Source organism: Crocodylus siamensis, chromosome 12, assembly GCF_052110815.1.
Source record: "Crocodylus siamensis isolate JL-2025a chromosome 12, ASM5211081v1, whole genome shotgun sequence".
In the NCBI taxonomy this organism is placed as follows: Eukaryota; Metazoa; Chordata; order Crocodylia; family Crocodylidae; genus Crocodylus; species Crocodylus siamensis.
Window position 1 is genome coordinate 9642730 of NC_143406.1, and position 21285 is coordinate 9664014.

The following is a 21285-nucleotide window of genomic DNA, read 5'->3' on the forward strand; positions in this document are numbered from 1 at the left end:
GCCACAGTGGAGCACCTTCTCTCCACCCAAGAGAAGGAGGGCAGCAATCAGGTGGGGAGAGAAACAAGTGCAGAGAAATGGGTTGAAAAGAGCAGGGAGAGATGACGTCTCTTTAGTCTCGGTAGGTATCCATCTGTGCCAGGCGGAGGTGCTGAGGGTGTGGGGGTGCACAGTTCTTCCATCCCTAACGTAGCACAGGTTTTAATTTAGCTAGGTTTGGTGAACATTTTATTGGAGTCTCTCTCAGGTGTAGGAGGAGGAAACACAGGTTAAATTATAAGAAGGAGAAAAGCTAATCAGTTTGGACCAGTGCTGCACACCCAAAGTGATCAGGAGGGGACCACCGCTTCATGCTCCATCATTTCCAGCTCTAATGGGGTGTGCCTGTATCTCTTTCCTCCCAGGTCCTGGGTCTGTTGCTATGGGAAGGGAGAGCACTTTTAGTATTAAGAGAAATGGCTCATTTGTGTGGCAGCAGCATGACTCAAAAATGCCTTGGAAGCCACAGAAAGGGTGGTGACATCATTGGGCAAGTGCATCACCACGGTGATCTCGGTGGGCTCATAACAAATCCAGCAACAATCATTTTCAAATGAAGAGAATGCAAATGATCCAGATCAGCAATTGTGAACACCAGGGACTGCCAGGGTGGGGGCGGGGAAAGCATGCAGAGAATAGTCAAAGCCTGGCTTGCTGTGGTTTAGTCAGCAGCCACCAGCAATGGCTTTAGGTAGGCCACACCGCCCTGCATTACACATGCCGGGTGTGCAAGCCACCATCTGGCTCAGGTGCTGGTGAGATGGCTTCTGAGCCAGGGTTGCTCATTACAGCCTCAGAGGTAGCTGGATAAGAGGCAGCACAGCATGAGGTGGGAGATGTTAACACAGGCAGGAGGAAGCTGGATCGACTGTCCTTGATCTACATGGATAGTGATGAGGGAAGCCCCAGCACAGCTGCAACAGGAGGCTCCTGTATAACTTCCCATAGTCTCCCATCAAACCTGGAGCTGGTCTTGGTGCCGTGGGCTTGCTACAGGGTTCAGATTCCTTTTAGAAGGAGGGTCTGCTCTAGGGAGCCCATGAAACCATGGGTGATTTTTATTTCACTGTAGCCAAACAGTGATGTAGTGACAAATCATTGCGAGTGGGGGGAGAAGAGGGATTCCTGAGTCCTCTTGGCTCCACTGGACCCTCATCCCATTCCCCAGCAGCAAAAAAACAAGTGACAAGTCGACGACCATTGGAAAGCAATGAGCACAAGCCACAACCCCCAGTATCCAGGCCACCTTCACGTGTACCTGGGGTCCAGTCATTTCTCCCCCTCTCTCCTCTAGATGCCCGTGTGCAGGTCTCCTCAGCCCAAGTGGACAGGGGCCATACTAGAGGAGGAAGTCAAGTGCTGGTTGTGTGGATTTGTGGACACCCGAGACCTGAAAGGAGGTCATGGAGACCTTCAGAGTAACAAATGAGGGCCAGGAGGTTCAGATATGTACAGCAGACTGGACCTGGGCTTTCCCAGGGTAGGAACTTTCATAATCGACAAGGATCACACTTCAAAATGCAATCTGATCATCTCTATAGTAGAGGCACAGCTCTGCTAGCTTGGATACTGAACTACAGTCTCCGCTGGACTCCTTCAGTTCCTGTAGCACCAGCTTTTTCTCTACATATCATATAATCCCACTATTACAAGAGTGCTCCAGAGCTGTATGTAGGTCACTAGTTAGTAGCTCAGGCAGTAATATGGGGATAAGCAGCAGAGCTTTTGGGTTCTGCAGGATAAATCAACCTCGTTGTTGTGCACAAGGATGCCTTCCTTGGCACAGCTCCTTGTCTCAGGCCTGATGCTTAATGCTGTGCATCACCTCCTGCCGTTAACAGCCTCACTGTTCATCTTTCCATCTTGAGCTTCCTCCTTAAGGGCCTTGCCTCTCAGCTAGTCCCTCTTTGAATAAGTTCTGCCTTCAGCATCTGCTTGACACAAAGCTGCGTTGTGCTGTGTCCCTACTTCCCCAGTTACTGAGATTCTTTTAGTGGCCATTAGCCCCTTATCTTGACTTCTCTTTCTGGCCCCAGTCATCTGGCAGTCTTTTTCCCAATCTCATCCATGCCTGTGGAGAGTTAAGAGTGTATCAGAAAGCAGTGGCTTGCTCTGATTACAGAACACAGGTGCCCGCAGTTTAACCCGTTTATGCAACTCCCCATTTGGAGTAAACACATCTGAGTTGCCATCAGACTTCCCAGACCCCTTTGCGTTGAACTGTCCAACTGGTATTGATGTCAACGAAGGAGAGAGGTATTAGCAGGTGTTCATTACTCTGGGTTTCCAGAGAAAGCTTGGGAAGACTGATGCCCAAGCAATGGGGAAAGGGATGAACCAGAGCCAACTGTCTGGCTGGAAACTTTGTGCAATGGACACCTGGAGGGAGCCGCTGCCACTTTTCCATCACATCCTCTGTGTCTACTACAGACCACCCAGCCACAGGGAAGAGCTCGACCAGGAATCCTTAAGTCAGCTCACGGAGGTAGTGAGGTCAAAGGACGTGGTCATCATGGGGGACCTGAACTTTCCAGACGGCTGCTGGGAAGAGCAGTCAGCCAGGTCTGACCGGTCACGTAGGTTCCTAGCCCAAGTGCAGGACCTCCGTCTAACCCAGGAGGTGCCCAGCCCCACCGGGGGAGACGCCTTGTTGGACCTGGTGCTGGCCACGGGCGACGACCTGGTGAGGGGGCTGCGGGTGCTCGACCACCTGGGCGACAGCGATCATCGCCTGCTGGGATTCATCATCGAGCGCAAGGTGACAAAGGCCTGCAGCAAGGCAACAGCCCTAGATTTCAGGAGGGTGGTCTTCAATGAGCTAAGGAAAATAGTCGGGGAAGCACTGAGGTCCTGGAGGGGAGGGGAGGGGAGCCAGGTGTCCAAGAAGAGCGGTCGGTCCTTAATGAGATGATCCTTCAAGCCCAAAGGGAGGTAATCCCAACATGGATCAAAGGGAGCAGGAGGGCGCAAAAGCCCCCGTGGCTCACCAAAAGCACCCGGGAATGTCTTCTAGCTAAAAGGGGGGTGCACACCCAATGGCAGGGAGGGGCTGTCACCAGGGAGGACTATACTGTGGTTGCTTGGGGATGTAGGGGGGCAGTCAGGGAGGCCAAGGCGGAGATGGAGCTGGGACTAGCTTCTCAGATCAAGGACAAGAAGAAGTTCTTTTTTAAATACATAGGGGGCAAAAAGAAGGTACCGGGTAACGTGGGGCCCCTGCAAGACACGCTAGGAAATTTGGTCATCATGCCAGACCACAAAGCTAACCTATTTAACAATTTCTTTGCCTCCGTTTTCCTGAGCAGGGACCAGATCGGCCCCACCACCGGGCCCCGCTCAGGCCCCAGGGAAGGCGCACCCAGGCCATGGACCAGGGAGGACCTAGTCAGGGAACTTCTGGAGGGACGGGATGTATTCAAATCAGCTGGTCCGGACGATGTCCACCCCCAAGTGCTGAGGGAATTAGCTGAGGTCATGGCGGGACCCCTGGCACGGCTGTACAAGCACTCGTGGTGCTCTGGTGTGGTGCCAGAGGACCGGAGGAGGGCCAGCGTGGTTCCCATCTTCAAAAAAGGGAGGAAGGAGGACGTGGGAAACTATAGGCCAGTTAGTCTTACCTCAATCCTGGGCAAGCTTTTTGAGAGAATTATCCTGGCACACATCTGCGAGGGGCCAGCGGGGGAGATTATGCTTAGGGGCAACCAACACGGGTTCATCAGTGGCAGGTCCTGTCAGACCAACCCGGTGGCCTTCTACGACCAGGTCACCAAATCCTTAGATGCAGGGGTAGCAGCGGACATCGTCTTTCTGGACTTTCGGAAGGCCTTCGACGCTGTCTCTCACCCCATTCTCATTAAGAAACTGGGGGGCTGTGGTGTAGACACCCACACAGTCAAATGGGTCGCCAACTGTCTGGAGGGCCACACCCAGAGAGCGGTGGTGGACGGGTCATTTTCGGCCTGGAGGGATGTGGGCAGTGGGGTCCCCCAGGGCTCGGTCCTCGGGCCCGCACTGTTCAACATCTTCATCAGCAACTTGGACAAGAGGGTAAAAAGCATCCTGTTCAGATTTGCTGATGACACTAAGATGTAGGGGGATGCGGGCATGCTAGACGGGAGGAATAGGCTGCAATCAGACCTAGACAGGTTACGGGGTGGGCGGATGAGAATAGGATGGGATTCAACACGGACAAGTGCAAGGTGCTGCACCTGGGGAGGAAGAGCCAGCAGCATACCTACAAGCTGGGGAACTCCCTTCTCATCAGTGCAGAGGCAGAAAAGGATCTTGGAGTCATCATTGATGCCAAGATGAACATGGGCCGGCAGTGTGGGGACGCGGTCAGGAAGGCCAACCGCACCTTGTCCTGCATCCACAGATGCATCTCGAGCAGGTCCAGGGAGGTGATCCTCCCCCTCTATGCGGCACTGGTCAGGCCGCAGCTGGAGTACTGCGTCCACTTCTGGGCGCCGCACTTCAAGAGGGATGTCGACAGCATGGAGAGGGTCCAGAGGAGGCCACTCGTATGATCAGGGGACAGCAGGGCAGGCCCTACGAGGAGAGGCGACGGGACCTGAACCTGTTCAGCCTCCACAAGAGAAGGCTGAGGGGGGATCTGGTGGCCTGTTACAAACTAGTCAGGGGGGATCAGCAGGCATTGGGGGAGTCCCTGTTCCCCTGAGCACTGCCAGGAGTGACCAGGAACAACGGGCACAAGCTGGCAGAGGGTAGGTTTAGGTTAGACATCAGGAGGCGCGACTTCACGGTCAGGGCGGCTAGGGTCTGGAACCAACTTCCAAGAAAAGTGGTGCTGGCTCCTACCCTGGGGGGCTTTAAGACAAGGCTTGATGATCACTTGGCCAGGGTCCTTCAACCCCAGTACTCCTTCCTGCCAGGGCAGGGGGTCGGACTTGATGATCTGCTCAGGTCCCTTCCGACCCTACAAACTATGAAACTTTCCGTAACCCTCTGCGTCCTGCCTCTGGACTGTCCTCTGCTCTCAGTGGGTGGCAGGCATCCAGTGGCAGCAGCTGCTCAGGAGTTACAGCCCCCAGCTCAGTGGTTCCTTCAGACACCGAGCTCTTTGGTAAAGGCACCAACTTCCACACAGTCTTTTCACTGCTGTCAGGCAATAAAACAATTACAAGAAAAGAGAAGGCCAAGTCTGATTTCCAAAGGTCCTGAGGTCCTGCAGCTTTCATTGACTTCACTTGCAGATACTGGGTGTGCTCAGCACCGCTGAAATTAGATCAGTACCCAACCAGCACCCTGCCAGGGCCAGACATGACTTGCAAATGGAGCTCTTCACACGCCCTGCCACTGGCACTTTTACTCCTTTACCAAGCAGCTGTATGTGGGTGTAGGATTGGGGGCCAGGTGGAAGAGCATGGTATTTCTGAGGTCACTGTTTAACTAAAGGAGATGCTGCCAAATACCCCAAACAAAATACCTAGGATTTGGTTTTCTTTTTTTCTTTAAAGCAAGTTTGCTCCCGTGTTGAAATTTAATATTTCAAAAGTTGCCATTAGAAGATGGTTGGTTCTTGCTGGAAGCTCTTCACCTTTGCAGTTATCTTGTAGAAGCGGACTGGCCAAGTTCGCCGACAACACCAAACTGGGGTAAAGCATCCACACCCAAGGACAGGAGGGTGATCCAGGCTGACCTGGACAGGCTCAGCAAATGGGCGGGTGAGAACCTGATGGTGTTCAACACCGAAAAATGCAAGGTTCTCCACCTTGGGAGGAAAAACCCGCAGCACCCTTATAGGCTCGGCAGTGCTACGCTGCCTAGCGCCACAGATGAAAGGGACTTGGGGGTCATCATTGACCACAAGAGGAACATGAGCCTGCAGTGTGATGCTGCAGCTAGTAAAGTGACCAAAATGCTGGCTTGCATCCATAGATGCTTCTCAAGCAAATCCTGGGACGTCATGCTCCTCTTGCACTCAGCCTTGGTGAGGCCGCAGCTGGAGGACTGCATCCAGTTTTGGGCTCCACAATGCAAAAAGGATGTGGAGAAGCCTGAGAGAGTCCGGAGGAGAGCCACGCGCATGATCAGAGGCCAGGAGAACAGACCTTACAACGAGAGGCTGAGAGACATGGGGCTCTTCAGCCTGGAAAAGCGCAGGCTCAGGGGTGATCTAATGGCCACCTATAAGTTTATCGGGGTGACCACCAGGATTTGGGGGAACATTTGTTCACCAGAGCGCCCCAAGGGAGGACAAGATCAAATGGTCACAAACTCTTCTGCGACTGATTTAGGCTGGACATAAGGAAGAACTTCTTTACTGTCCAAGCCCCCAAGGTCTGGAATAGACTGCTGCCGGAGGCGGTTCAAGCACCCACTTTGAATGCCTTCAAGATACATTTGGATGTTTATCTCGCTGGGATCCTCAGAGCCCTGCTGACTTCCTGCCCCTGGGGCAGGGGGCTGGACTTGATGGTCCTCCGGGGTCCCTTCCAGCCCGAATGTCTATGAAATCTATGCAATCTTCCCTCAGGAGACCTAAATTCTGTTTCCTGCTGTACCAGAGACTTCCAGCGTGACCTGGGGCAAGTTACTATGTCTCTCTGTGCCTCAGTTTCCTGTCCTTAGATGGGATGACATTACAGTGCCCCTCTGCTCAGGGGAGGTCTGAGGGTCAATACGCTAACATCTGTAATGTGGTCCTGTAGATAGCTGAGTTAGATTTAAATTCTTCTGACAATGTTGAAAACAGACACCGTACAGGATTGGGCTACAGGATTGGCAGTGAACCTGGAAGTAAAACCAGCAGCAGAGGGTAAAGGCAGTCAGTCTGCTTTCAGCGTTTGGACTAAGTAAAGGGCCAACACTAAACTCTTTGCCTGGGGCTTTTATGAGGCCCCCTGTCATTGTGCTATCTCAGCACCTTCCACGGCAGACAGATCTTGACCTACATGCGTTGTTCAGATTTCCCTTCCCATACAAGCTTGAAAGCTTTCCCTTTAACGCAGTCTCTAGGAAACCATCAATCTACAAATGCGACCAGGGCAGGGGACCAGGCTGAGGGAGGCAAAGGCCCTCCCTCTCCTGTACAAGCCCCCTAATGCCCACAGTAAAATAGCAGGCTGAGTAGGGCAGAGGGCTGCTGCTGAAGCCCTGCCCCTGAGATGGGTAGATCATGCAGCAGTTGTGTTTTGAAGGTTTCCGAGATACAGGGACACTGGGAGAGCGAACAGAATTCCAGAAATTTTTCACGTGCAAACGGATATTTCCTTTGAGAGCCTCTAGACTAAATAATATTGCTTGTGTCTAATTGGCAGTGTCCTCTCAGTCCAACGCACACCCAGAGAGCCCTGCAGCTGCTTGTGAAAGGTAGGAAGGTTGGGGGAGCAGGACTTGGAAGACCTCTGGGGAAGGTTTCTCCTGCCTTCCTTACAACTCCTTCCTCCTCTCATATGCTCCCCTTGTTCCATCTTACCCTGCAGGTATCCTGGTCAGGCCAAAGTCTATGGCCTGTGTTATGCAGGAGGTGAGACCCTTGTGGGGGGGGTCACATGCTTGCTTTAAGTGGCACTAGCAGCTTCCACATGTGGCATGCAGCAGTTTGAGGAGGGGACAGGCAGCACAGTGGTAGATAGGGAAGGAAGTAGAAAGCAAAGAAGCAGATCAGACAGGGAGCAGAAAGCAGAGGGGCATACAGGGCAGAAGAAGGGGATTGCAGTGGCACTTGGGGAGAGTACAGGGCTAATCTGTGGGCTAATTGCCAGAAAGGTTGGGCCCCACTGGACTAGATGCACTCAGTGGCCCTTTCTGGGTTTTGGTCTATGAACCTTATAACTATGGATGTACTGTAACCAAACTGTGGCTGTCTAGCACTCTGTGCTGCATACCGCAGCACATGGGATTTTGCAGCAACTGAATCTGCATCCTTGTACCCAGCTGGAGACTGGTGCAGAGGACCCGCCTGAGCAGAAGGAGTGCCTCTGGCTTTCTGCCTGCATCGGGCCAGCAATGTAAATGGTTAATTCTAATTCTGACCAATGGCAAGTGGTGGTACACATGCACAAGGCTCATTATGTATGCCCACTGGGGACAGAAACACACTCAGAACTGGTTCACTCACAGAGCACATACAGATAAAGTAGGATATGGAGCATTAGATTAGAGAGAAGTAAACATGATATATATTTCAAATTGCATACCAACCCATCAATTCTCACATCTACCTTGCATTTATTGTTTTTTGTTTTAAGTATCTGTACTTCATATTTTCATTGTTGGTAGGGTCGGAAGGGACCTGAGCGGATCATCGAGTCCGACCCCCTGCCATGGCAGGAAAGAGGACTGGGGTCAAGCAACCCCGGCAAGGTGTTCATCCAGCCTCCTCGTAAAGACCCCCGGGTAGGAGCCAGCACCACTTCTCTTGGAAGTTGGTTCCAGACCCTAGCCGCCCTGACAGTGAAGTCGCGCCTCCTGATGTCTAACCTAAACCTACCCTCTGCCAGCTTGTGCCCATTATTTCTAGTCACTCCTGGCAGTGCTCGGGGGAACAGGGACTCCCCCAATGCCTGCTGATCCCCCCTGACTAGTTTGTAACAGGCCACTAGATCCCCCCTCAGCCTTCTCGTGTGGAGGCTGAACAGGTTCAGGTCCCGTAGCCTCTCCTCGTAGGGCCTGCCCTGCTGCCCCCGATCATGCGAGTGGCCTCCTCTGGACCCTCTCCATGCTGTCGACATCCCTCCTGAAGTGCGGCGCCAGAACTGGACGCAGTACTCCAGCTGCGGCCTGACCAGTGCCGCATAGAGGGGGAGGATCACCTCCCGGGACCTGCTCGAGATGCATCTGTGGATGCAGGACAAGGTGTGGTTGGCCTTCCTGACCGCGTCCCCAACACTGCCGGCCCGTGTTCATCTTGGCATCAATGACGACTTCAAGATTCATTAGAGCCAATGGGTAAAAATTCCTTTTTTTTTTTCCCCTCTATCCATGTCTTCAACTTGCAGACATGTTGAGAAGAAGGTCTCTGTTTAGTAGAGCATATTTATCCTGCCCCTCATGCCCTGTATATACCTTCATAGACTGACTGGACCCAACAGGAGCCCTGACCTCTAGGCATGGGCGACTAGTCTAGTGTAATTCCCTTAAATTAAGCCATTCCATATGACCTGGCCTTTCTGAACTGAAGATAAAGTAAACTCTAAAGCTTTGAACAAAGCTCTGAACACAACTGAAGCCTCAGCCTGCAGACTCCCAGGGGTATGCTCTGCTAAGTTCTCACATGCTGAACTGCTTTAAGCCCTACCAGTATACAAATGGGATGCATCTAAACATAACGCACATGCTCCGAGAAACACTAATGGAATTTTGCTTGGAGGTACTCTTTTTTGTTGTTTTTCATGAAACAATATCCTAGCACAACCTCAGACCTGGGCACATGATGTGCAAGTCTTGTTCTTTGTATGGATGCTGTGAATCTGGCCTTATAGATTTCCTGTTCCTAATTAGCACACAGGCTACCTGTGCACTTGGGTTAATTTGTGACTAAATTTGTGACTCCATCAACACTAGAACTGGTTGCTGATATAGGCTTGTCAAACCAGCAATACCAGCCAGCCCTCCTAGGGGTGACATGGCTTTTATCAGTATAGGTTTTGTTGCTTCCCTGAGCAAAATAATCTGTACCAGCTAAGGTACTTATTAGGCCATTATAACTGTTTCCATTCCTGGGGGGTTTCTGGTGTATAGAAAGTTACTCCCTTAAGCAGCATTACTGTCTCAGCAAAAATTTCCCTTGTAGATCAACTCCGTCATGATCTTCTGTGCTGCACTTGGCTGGCAGTGAACACACCCAAAGAGGCTGTTGTTCGCCAGTGGGTGGGGAGGAGAACCTAATGCCTCTTTGTTCTTCCTTCCAGCTTGATCTCACAGCATTCGCCCCTGAAGCCTGCACTGCCAATTCAAGCCCATGCTTGGCTCAGCTCTGGTCAGGCTCGTGAAGGTGAGCCTGTGATGTTCTGGGCCTCTTGCAGTCAATGGTGCATTGAAGCACATCAGGAAAGGATAAGGTAAGGTATTTCCTCTGGGCTGGGTGCCCAGTAACTTTGGAGGGGAGAGGAAGTGGGTTTCCAAGGCCCCTTCAGAAAGCACTGCCCACTCCTGTCTAGCAAGGCAGAAAGAAAGAGCTCTCTAGCCAAGTTGTCTCTGGACATCTTGATGCAGCACTCTAGGGCTTCCCCTTTATTTTTGCTGGTAGCTGTAATTCCTCCTGCCATGAAATAGGCACCCAATGCCAAGTTTAGACACAGTCTAGACGCAACCTGTATATTTATAACCCTGGCACATGAGGTGGCAGCTGGTGGGGTATAAACAGCATTCAAACATATTGAGAGGCAGAGCTATTTATACCACCAGGATGATGAATTTAGACTTACAACTAAAAGGACAGAGGCTGCAATTCACAGCATAGAAAATCCACTGCAGATGTCAAGGCGTTGCCCCTTCACGTGCGGACATGAGGGCAGGAGATGACATGAGTTAAATTCACTGTTAATCCTCGAGCTGAACCAGACCTGGGGCCAGATTCATCCCTGCAGCAAGTCCATTGATTATCCTCATGTCTCACCAAGGATCAGTTTGGCCCACTGACTGCGAAGAGTGACTACCAGCTGAATCAGGCTTAGCATAATCCCTATGGGCTCTGCCAGAAACAGGCTCTTGAGTAATTCATTTGGGAAATCTTTTGCCAGCAAATTAGGTAGTTCTTGGTTCAAGCTGGAGCAGTGATAAAGTACAAACAGTAAGTAACAGCCAGGAGGTTGCTCTCCAAAGGCTTCGTGTCACTCCAGTCAGTAGGCATTTTCACCTCTTTTACAAGGCTAAGACTTGACAAGTACATGGCCGCCACGTGCATGTAGGATGCCTTCTAAATGTACATTGGCATTTGCATCTTGAGTCCTGGAAGATGACTCTTCAGTCTGCAGACTGCTCATGGTAAGATGAAACAGAACATGCTGGGACTTCTAGCCTTGGTGGAGCCAAACCCTGCAGCTTGTTTCAGGTTATGCCACTTACGTGCATTTTTGTGTTGGGCAACATTTGGGTCCTGGGGCCCTGTGTAAACTATGATACTTCAGGGTCTCGTCTGGGAAAGAAAAGGAGGACTCTTAGACTGCACTAAACAATGGTAACTGCACTGAACTGTGGGTCAGGTTTGGCTGAACAATTTGAGTGTTCTTGTGCTGGAGAGTACATTCAATATGAGGACCACAGTTCATGTACAAACATGCATCCAGTTTCCCACTCCTGCTTTTACTGAAAGCAAGGTTTTATCCCCATTTTACAGCTGGGAATGTTGAGATGGACAAATCACTGCCAGAACCCAGACATCGCAGGCCTTACCAGTGCGATCATTTTTCTTACCTGTGGGAAGAATAGGGAGGAACAACAACATTATGAATTGGACAAAGTTGTTCCATGTCATGCAGTTGTACTTGAATGGGAGAAAGCAGAGTCTGGTGGAAAGAGCAGAAAACTGGGAGCCATTTGTGCTGTTTTCTTGAATGAATCACAACCTCTGTGTGCCTCAGTTTCCACATCTGTTCATTGAAGATAATACTGACACAGTGGGTGCATCTGTACAAGATGCTACAGTGCCGATGCAACAAGCTACTGTGCCATAGCTCATTGTTAAGGCGCTGTAGCTTCGTCAGGCACAAACCGTGACAGCGATGCTACTGCACACTACCGACAAGTTACAGTGCAGTAGCTCGTTGTTACTGGACAGTAGCATGTAAAAGTAACCATGCGGTGATAGGACTGTGCACTAATGCTGGTTACTGCACAGTCATTTAGTACTTGGTTAAGCAAGTACTACATTATTGCGCAGTAACAACTGCACCGTCGGCCGCTCGTGTAGACATGGCCAGTGTGGCCTAATGTCTATAAGTTACTTTGAGATCCTTGGGTGAAGTGAGACGGGCACGCACTAGATTCTTCGATTACGTGAGTTTGGGCTCTCAGCCACCGGTCCAACTGCTTGTCTTTACCTGCGTCCTTAGACCAGACTCACAACATGACTTCATTTCTAGTTTGTCTTTGTTGCAAGAATACGTTGGGGGGTTTTAACCTTTTAAAGGCCTCTGGTCAGACCCATCGTCTCTCTGCTATTTTTGTCACGATCTGTCTTCTCAAACAGCTGTCCGAGCTCCAGCTCTTTCAGAAGTGCAAGAAATGGAGGGCGGGAGGGGAATATCAAGAGAGACGCGTTCCTCACTGAGGATCCTCCAAAGCTAACAGGGTGTAAAAGTTTTTGTGTCAGGCCCTTCTTGGATTCAGCCCTGCAGGGGAAGGAGTGTCACAACAAGAACTGGACATGACCACACTACTCTCTCCTTTTTTCAGCTAACCACAAAAGGTTTTAGATTACTGCCTCTAACTGGGAGGAACCGGTTCTGCTGGTGATGATGAGGGAAAAAGGTGAGGTTGGAGTCAGGTGGCAGTACATATCCGGCTGTGTCCTTTACGTGACTTGCATGTCATGAAACACCCCTTCCCTTCATCCAACAGAACACTTTTCCAGGCATAATTAGCTTTAATAATAGCCTCTGCTTTTCCTCTGAGAATGCAAAGCACTGTACAAACATGTGTTGATTCCCACAACCCTTTGCCTCGTGCTTGGTGGTGTCGCAGACACCCTCCTTTATAGCTGGTCACCTAACGCACAGAGGCAAAATGCCCAAGCTACAGGTCACACGGTGAGTTGGTGGAAGGTTTGAGAGGAGTTAGAGGCTCCACACCAGTGATATCATGCTTTTACTATGTAGAGACTGGCCCCCCTAGGCAGCTGTACACCGTGGTCCTCTGTTGGGTGCCCTGCTCTCAAGCGGGATACGAATCCACCTCCTGGTGCTTCCAGATGCAGTTTACCCTGATGGGGGGAAGCAGAAGTTTGTCCGGGTGGATCCAGGAGAAATCTGCACTGCTGTGTTTGGCTGTAATCCGTTTTTTATGAGCTATCTGTGTGCAATGATCAGTGACCAGAAGGTGTGTGTTTGTGGCGGGGGTGTATATATGAGCAGTCTGCAGACTGAAAAGTTGTCTTCCAGGACTCAAGGTGCAAATGCCAATGTACATTTAGATGGCATCCTACATGCACATGGCGGCCATGTACTTGTCAAGTCTTAGCCTTGTAAAAGAGGTGAATATGCCTGCTGAGTAGAGCGGCACTAAGCCTTTGGAGAGCAACCTCCTGGCTGTTACTTACTGTTTGTACTTTATCACTGCTCCAGCTTGAACCAAGAACTGCCTAATTTCCTGGCAAAAGAGCTCCCAGATGAATTACTCAGGAGTGGAGCCTGTTTCTGGCAGAGCCCATAGGGGTATGCTAAGCCTGATTCAGGTGGTAGTCACTCTTTGCAGTCGGTGGGCCAAACTGATCCTTGGTGAGACATGAGGATAATCAATGGACTTGCTGCAGGGGTGAATCTGGCCCCAGGTCTGGTTCAGCTCAAGGATTAACAGTGAATTTAACTCATGTCATCTCCTGCCCTCATGTCCGCACGTGAAGGGGCAACGCCTTGACATCTGCAGTGGATTTTCTATGCTGTGAATTGCAGCCTCTGTCCTTTTAGTTGTAAGTCTAAATTCATCATCCTGATGGTATGTATATATAAAGACATATATACTTTTACAAAAAAAAAGATCCATGTGCAAGGCAAGAATGTATCAATCATGAAAGGTTCCACCAGTGATTTTTTTAGTCCTACATTGCACACAGCTGGGCCATTGCACAAGAAGCAGTTAAGGGAAACTAGCCTCAAATGGGTCAAGTTGCTTATTCAAATGAACCCAGGACTGGGAAGAAAAAGAGAAGTGAAAATGGTGAGAGATGAACTGACCCCAAATAGGAAACCCCAACTGCAGATGGACTCCACTGCTGGCTGGGGACACTGAAAGGCCACACTTAGTGGGCCAGCACTGCAGAGGTTGTTCCTCAACCAAGAAGAGCCTCCACCCTGCATTGAGGGAGAATAATAATATATAAATTACTCAAGGCAATTTTGTTCCCCATTTAATGCTGGTGTTTCTTTCCTGCTCTCAGGCCAAGATCCTTCTGCAGGAACATCGGCCTGCTCACCTTGCTTGTGGGCCCTATCTTCACGCCTCTTTCTGTACACGGGACTCACTGCCCTGAAGCCTTTGCTGACATGCTCCCAACAGGGGGACTGACCCCCAGGGTACTGGTGCATTCAGACTTTCCTCTGTGCATTTGGCCTCCATGTGATGCTAACAGAGGAGTGTGGTGCCCTCTAGTGCACAAAGAAAAGTGTCGCAGTTGGTAAGCATCATGACAAAGGCTGTTGTGCTTTTTTGCCCCCTGCAACTGCATACTTTTAACATGGCAGAGTTGATTTCTGAGGCACAAGTGGTGGGAGCTACCTCAGCTGCAAGTGGTGCAAGCCTGGGATCAGCTGTTTACGCAACGTTTTAGTATGAGGCACCAGGGCCTTCCAGTTTGAGACGTGACTCACCATTTATATTTGCATAACAAACCATTTGCACTTCCATAAACTCTGGAGGGATTTTGTCTTGAGATTCTAGCTTTGGTGCATCTCAGAAATACTTGGAGACTTAAAGGGGGGTGGGGAGTCTCTCTGTCTGGCTAACGCAGGGCTTGACCCCCTTTGCAGAGGCACACATTTATGTGCTAACACCCCCAAAGCGTGCATTGAGCTTTGTGCAGTTAGAAGACATCTAGTAGCCTCCAGAGTGAACAGCTCATCGCTAAGGATTCACTGTACGCTGAGAAGGCGGGGCAGCAAAGTCAAACCCAGTGCAGGCTATACAGAACTTCCCATTTGATGAAGTGGAGGAAGGTTTGGGGCCTTGCAGTTAGAGGCCAACACTGGGAAATAGGAGTTTTGGGTTTTATTCCAGATTCTACCACAGTTTTTCTTAGGCCAGTTAGCAACTGCCCCATGCCTCAGTTTCTCTCTCTGTAAAATGGGGAAAATACTTGCCCCGCAGAGAGGCACTGTAAGTGCTGGTTGAGGTTTGCCAAGTGCTTGGAAATCATGGGATGGTGAGTGCAGTAAAAGTGCAAACGAGTGTGGTTACTACACATTACTTAGCATCCTGTAGTAGTCTGTTCTTATCTTCCTCTGCCCCCCTATCCCATCAGGAGGTGCACCTACTTTCGCAGCTGCTGCCTGCACTCTTTCCCTTCTGGAGAAGGAGGTACTGGTACTTTTGACCATCAGAAGAGGCCCTCTTCTACCGGCTGCTCCAGACTTACTCCTGGCCCTCTTTAATCTGGTTGCTGTCCCCACTTTATTCTGTTGCTGCCTTTGTGTCACTTCTTCCCTTGTCCTTCTCTCATCCTCTGAGGCCCAAGAAAGGACATTTGTCAGCAGAGTGTAGTTATCTGAGACGGGACTGTCTCCTCTCAAGAAGCTCTGCCTGTTCTGCTGCAGCCAGGATATCAATATATACTGGAAAGTGGAAACAAGCCTGCTCTTGAGCTATAACTCTTCAGCATACCAGGAGGTTCCCAAGGTTGCTGCCAGGATCCAGTGCCACAGATGTCTCCTGCTGAGTAACTCTGAAATTGCTTTAGGGAGTAGAGATGGTCATCTGGCTACCATCAAAAGGAAATAATGTGACTGAGTCTTGGCTGAGATTAAGACCCAGCCAGACAAAGCCTTGGCTGGGACAATACAGATGGGACTAGTCCTGCTTTGTACAAGGGGCTGGAGTAGATGACCTCCCGAGCTCCCTTCCAACCCTATTTTCTATGGCTCCATGAAATGAGAGCAAAAACCTTCCTGCCAGGAGGCACAGAAGAAGAGGTACAGGTTATTTTCTAGTCTTAATCTTTGAGTTTTAGACAGTCTGCTTTCTAATTTGTTGCTGAAATGCAAGGATTCCCAAGGTCTTGATTTATCATTCCTGTTCCTTTCCAGGGGAAGAGAAGACTAGAACCTATCCAAGGTTTCTCTCCTCGCATGGAGGATTGCAGGAGGTGTTGGAGCATTACTCTTCTAAAATGCTGCTGATGCCCCAGACCCTGGTGCCTGCTCTGGCAATCAGAGATTGGCATATAGAAACAAAAGAAAATCCAAACTGTGCTTGACTGTATAAAGAGAATAGTCAGGAACTAGCCTCTCAGGTACTGCTCAAAGCAGCTCCTATTCATTCCTTCGTAACAAGGTTTCCAGCTGGGGGACAGTAAATGAAAATGGATATTAGTTCAAAAAAATACTTTGGAGCCGCACCATCATTACACGTTGTTCAAAGCCATTGAAGAATTCCCATGGTTTGCTCTGCCAGGGACTGAGTGAACGCTGCAGGCAGGGATTGAGTTCCAAGCTGCGATTACTTTTTTAGGTGGAGACTTGAGTTTAATGAATCCAGCACAAAAGGCCCCATCCTCCGTTCTGCCTGTACACCTAACACGCCTACTTAAGGGAGACTGGGATGCCCAAGGAATGCAAGATCTGGCCCTGCCTAGGCATGATCACTAATTCACAAGCACTGCCAAACCTTAAAGATGCCGGCCTGAATTCTGGCTGATGCAGCATGTAGCCAGCCAGAAAACCATAGGCAGCAGCAGGATGCGACTGGCTCTTGGCTGAGATTATTGGGCCACTCTGTAACCTCAGTGGCACACTACTATGAGCAGTCCCTGGGTTGGTGACAAAGAACCGCATTCTGGGACTGATTGCTCACTCAACAGCCCTGCTGCCATGCCTATTACACCCAGCTGGGATGAGGGAGCCTGGAGGAAGTGTGGGGTGGCGGTAGATCATAGCCAGCAACTCACCTGCATGGAATTATGCTTTCACATGCAGCACAGTCTTCCTTTTTCAGTTGCCAGCCAGAATCCAGGTCCTGGCACAGGTCTTTTAGCAAACTAGTCCTCTATAGTGGCTTGCACACCATGATGGTAGGTGCAGAACCTAGGTGGGTAGATGGCTGTGTTTTCCCAGTTTTTTGGTCACTGGGGTGGCCAAGAGCTGTACAGCGCTGAGCACACCAGTACTCCCAGCCTCCCTTCCCAGCAGTGCCCAATTTCTTGCTTGTTTTTAGCTTCCCTCTTGCTGGTGCTAGCCTCTCACCCAGGACCCTGGAGCTGTAGGAGAGTACGCCCTGTTCTGTCCCCTGATGGCATCTCTCTGTTATCAGCAGGGATGTACACACAGGATGCTGACGGGCTTGTTCCCCGATAGCAGGTTGAGTGTGCAGCACTGGAAGATCTTTGTTTTGACTTGCAAGCACAGCACATTCGATAGGGAGCCTGTTGCAAGGACACCAGGCCTGATGCCATCCTCTTTACGCAGACAAGGCTTCTGGGTGACCTGCCTACGTTAGGAGTACAGCATTGTCACAGTCCCTGCCCTGCCTCCTCTACCTCTCACATGGGCTGAGGGGTTGCATGTGTTGAGATTTGAGGGGTTGCATTGTGTTCAGATTGTGCTGGTTAGGGATATGAGTTGGGGGGGTTGTTGTTTGGGGGCTGTATGTACAAAGTAGGCATGTGCATATGAAAGGTATGCAAGTCAAGGAGGGGTGAGCAGTCAGGAGATGGTTTGTGCTCATTGTATAAGGGTTCACATATCAGTGCTGTAGATTCGTGCCTACCTGGCCATGCCTAGCAGGGTATGTTGCAAGGCTGCATGTCTTAGGAGGTCGCACCTCTTCCAAGGGTGTGCATTGGGGGTTGTGTGGGGATGTACTGGGGGGATGTTACAGCCCCTAAGCGGTATGTACTGGGGGGATCACACCTCCTAGAGGGGTATATCTTGAGGGGTGCACAAGTGTGTTTGAGTAACAGCCTCTAGTAGACGGGGAGGAGGAGCACTGGGGTTGCATGCGTGTCACGCATGTGCCAAGGCTGCGTGCTTGGGGCTGCACTGTGCACATTCAGGGGCTCACACCTGCAGCGGGAGGCATGCACACATGTGTGCTGGGCCCTGCTGCACACTGAGGGAAGGGCCTGCCTAGGAATCTGCCCAGGGATATTTCCCATCCAGGGGCTCTGGCATTCTGGGATGTCCTGGGGAGGCTGCAGAGCTCATTTCCTCAGCGCTTGGCACGGTGTCTGCTTCCCAGCTCCCCAGCAGCCATGTGAAGCTGCAGGGAGGCCGTGAGGTGAGGCATGTTTGAGCTGTTGCCTGGGTGATGGCTAAACATTTACTTCAAATAATAATTGTAAAATAACTTAGCGTCGGGGCAGTGGGGCTGGGGAAGGGGGCTGCCACTGCCCATTGTTCCAGGGAGCCCCATAAAATCCTCAGTGAAAAGCTACTTATGTGAGCCAAGTTGGCAGAGACTCAACCCAGACTTGGAGCCCGAAGCTGCTGGGCCTTCTCCTGGAAAGAGGAAAGACAGGTGAAGAGCAAAGAATGATTCCTAGGGCCTGAGACAGCTCGCCAGACATGGGCCCCATAGTGCCCTGGCTCTCGTGGGAGCACAGGCCTGCAAGGGACCTCCTAGGCACAGTCTGGTCCCCTGCTGTTGTGTCATGGAGCCCTTGTAACCAGGCTCTGGGAGCCACCACGGCAGCCCACTTCTGGGGAGAGCTTTGCACCAGGGCTGCTCCTCGCCCCATCCTGTGCGCAGCATGTTCTTCTGCCATGCGTCTACCAGGCAGCCAGCCCCTCTGCCCAGGCTCTGGCCCATTGCAGCATCCCAGGGCATCTGCTAGTTACTTTGTGTTGAATTAACAGCAGAAGAAACTGCAGGTGCCCTACGGCTCTACCAGCATCTCGGAGACCAGGTGCAGAGGCAGCGTGTGTGAGACCGTGGGCCAAAACCCGGCCTGCCTATGGCACATCTGGCTCACGAGGCTGGGGTGGGGAAGGTCTGGATGCAAAGGGAAGCAGCAGGCCTCCACAGCGTACACGTCTCTGGTCCTGTAGGCACCGGACAAGCCCATAAGCACTTGCACGCAGGAAAGCTGCCTGTGGAGAAAGTGGCTGACTCTCTTGTCCTCTGTGGGTGTCCTTCAGGAGACAGGGCTTCAAGATATATTGCAGCTCTAACTTCCATGATATATGCATGTGGTTGGTAGTAACAGCTGCTGCATCACCCATTTGGCCAGGTGTATCACAGCTCTGAATGACCCCTTCTCCATCATTAGGAGGCAGACTGCCACCTGGACCATTATTATCTAGGACTTGGGGAACCATCCCAGAAGGCAAACAGCAGCCAATAGGATTCAAGCCGCTCCGGGTCACTGATTACTGCAGGTCTCAGAACAGGACTGGGGCAGGGCTGGGCTTTTTTACCTTACGTGTTTACAGCACCAAGCAAAATGAGGTCCAGGCCCTGGGCGAGGAACTCAGAGTTATTAGAACAACATGAGAAGAACTAAGGACTCTGACACGGGTAGCATCACCAGCTAGTCTGTTCCTGGTGGACTACGACCCGCACAGCTCTACAGTAGGGATGTGCATTGCCTTTTCAGACCTAGATTTGAGGATGGTGGGGCTTTTAGCTGTCTCTTGGTGAACTGAAAAAAGCAGGTCCCTCCTGGACCAGTCAGCTACATAACAGATGGTCAATAATCATCTGCCCTGCTCTGCCGTCATAGCAAGCCCAGCCTTAGGGTAGGCCAATGTGATGGTAACCTGCCTCCAAACAGATGTTGCAATGTTAGATAGACATGGGAGGGACAGGGTTGTATTTGACATGCAACATGAGGTCATCTTTCTTTATTCCCCTTTGGGTGGGATATATCAGCAAGCTGCCGTTTGCCCTGAATATAGTGATTAATGTCTCTTAAAAAATCCACACATGCTGCTGCCTTTTCCCAGTTAACTCATTGTCTACCCATTTTCCTTCCCACTTCTTACTGGAGTCAGAGATAAGCCAGCCTTAGGACTGGAATAAACAAGACAAGTCTGACCTCCCCAATTAAAGGAGCCCTGCAATCAGCCCTCCTCCTCCTGCACTCCTTTCCTGAGCTCGAGTTTTGTTGGTATTCAGATTGAATCTGATGTCAGGGACTAAACGCTCCTCTGTTATGCCAAGACAACATCACTGAGTCCAAGGAAGTTGGGCTGATATAACAGTGAGAAGAATTTGGTCATCAGGAGATAAGTGATATCAGCATAGGGCAGCTCCAGTAAGCGGTGCCTTATGACTAATTGGAAAGAGGAGGTGCAGGCAATGGGAGAAGTGGATAAGGAACCAGAATCCGTTTCAGTGACTTCCCTTATTTTTTCTAAGAACCCACCTCTGGCATGTGGGAGTTTATATAATGTGCTGACCTGGAATTTTTCATGTTGCAATGGAAGGATGCCTCATGGGATCTGCACATCCTGTAAGCTCATAGCAGCTCGTGCACTATGGGGAATCCCCACCGAAATCAGAAATGTGCCATCTGAATTAAGCCAGGCTGTACCCAGAGACTAGAAAATCCCTGGAGATCTGGCTTTACAAGAAGGTGTGATTTGGTATTTAAGGCAACAGGTTGGCCCATGGGAATCCAGGGTTGAATTTCTGTTGACTCCTAGGTTAGGGACAGATATTACACAAAAACCAGCATAAGCATTCAAAACCCTGCTCAACTCTGTAACACAACAGAAATTCAGTGCATGTAAACCACTCTCATAATGGCCCAAACCGATTTAAGACGAACCTGGATGGATGTAGCATCAAACTTAACTGATTTAGGTTAAATCGGTTTAGTGAACTTCTGTCGCATATCCCCTCCAGATTCAAGTTAACTCACAGTCCCTCAGCATCCCAGGATGCTTTGCAAATTCCCTGCAACCTCACCCCCCACAGGGTAGGCAGCCTAGCCTTGGCCCAAGCTGTCCGCTCCAGCTGAGCAGGTGTACACTAGCACCCCCCAGCTTCTGGCCTGAGCCACGACAGACATGTGGCTGCATTTGTGGAATCAAAAGTGAATATCTGTTCACTTGTTTATTGGTTCGATCTACGCAGCTTAGACTAACCTGCAAAGATTGAACTGTCTGTACTTTGCCTTAGGGACAAGCCACTTAAATCTGAACAGTACTTAAACAGTGATCCTTCTCAACAAGGGTGCTACAGATCAGTATCCTCACAGCATTTAAAGCCCATCTAATGTTTACTTACTTCTGATTACTGAACAGCTTTGGGAGTGTTTGATGGCAGAGCACGGGCTAAGTGACCGAGCCTGGCCAGATTCCAAGCAGGACTCTCCAAAGACACCAGAAAGGCCTCTGCAGAAGGTGCAGATCTCAGCTTATGGAGCACTTTTGGGGGGGGAGGTGGGAGGGTCAGGAGCTTATTAGTGCA

The 21285-nt window shown here is 50.6% G+C and overlaps 1 long non-coding RNA gene across 1 annotated transcript; it reads left to right on the forward strand.

Moving 5' to 3' along the window:
* Nucleotides 1-9952: 9952 nt before the first annotated feature.
* Nucleotides 9953-16237, forward strand: LOC149854586 (uncharacterized). Its single transcript, XR_016438625.1, has 3 exons — nucleotides 9953-10064; nucleotides 14099-14335; nucleotides 15960-16237. It is a non-coding gene; the product is annotated as an uncharacterized LOC149854586 (long non-coding RNA).
* Nucleotides 16238-21285: the final 5048 nt, after the last annotated feature.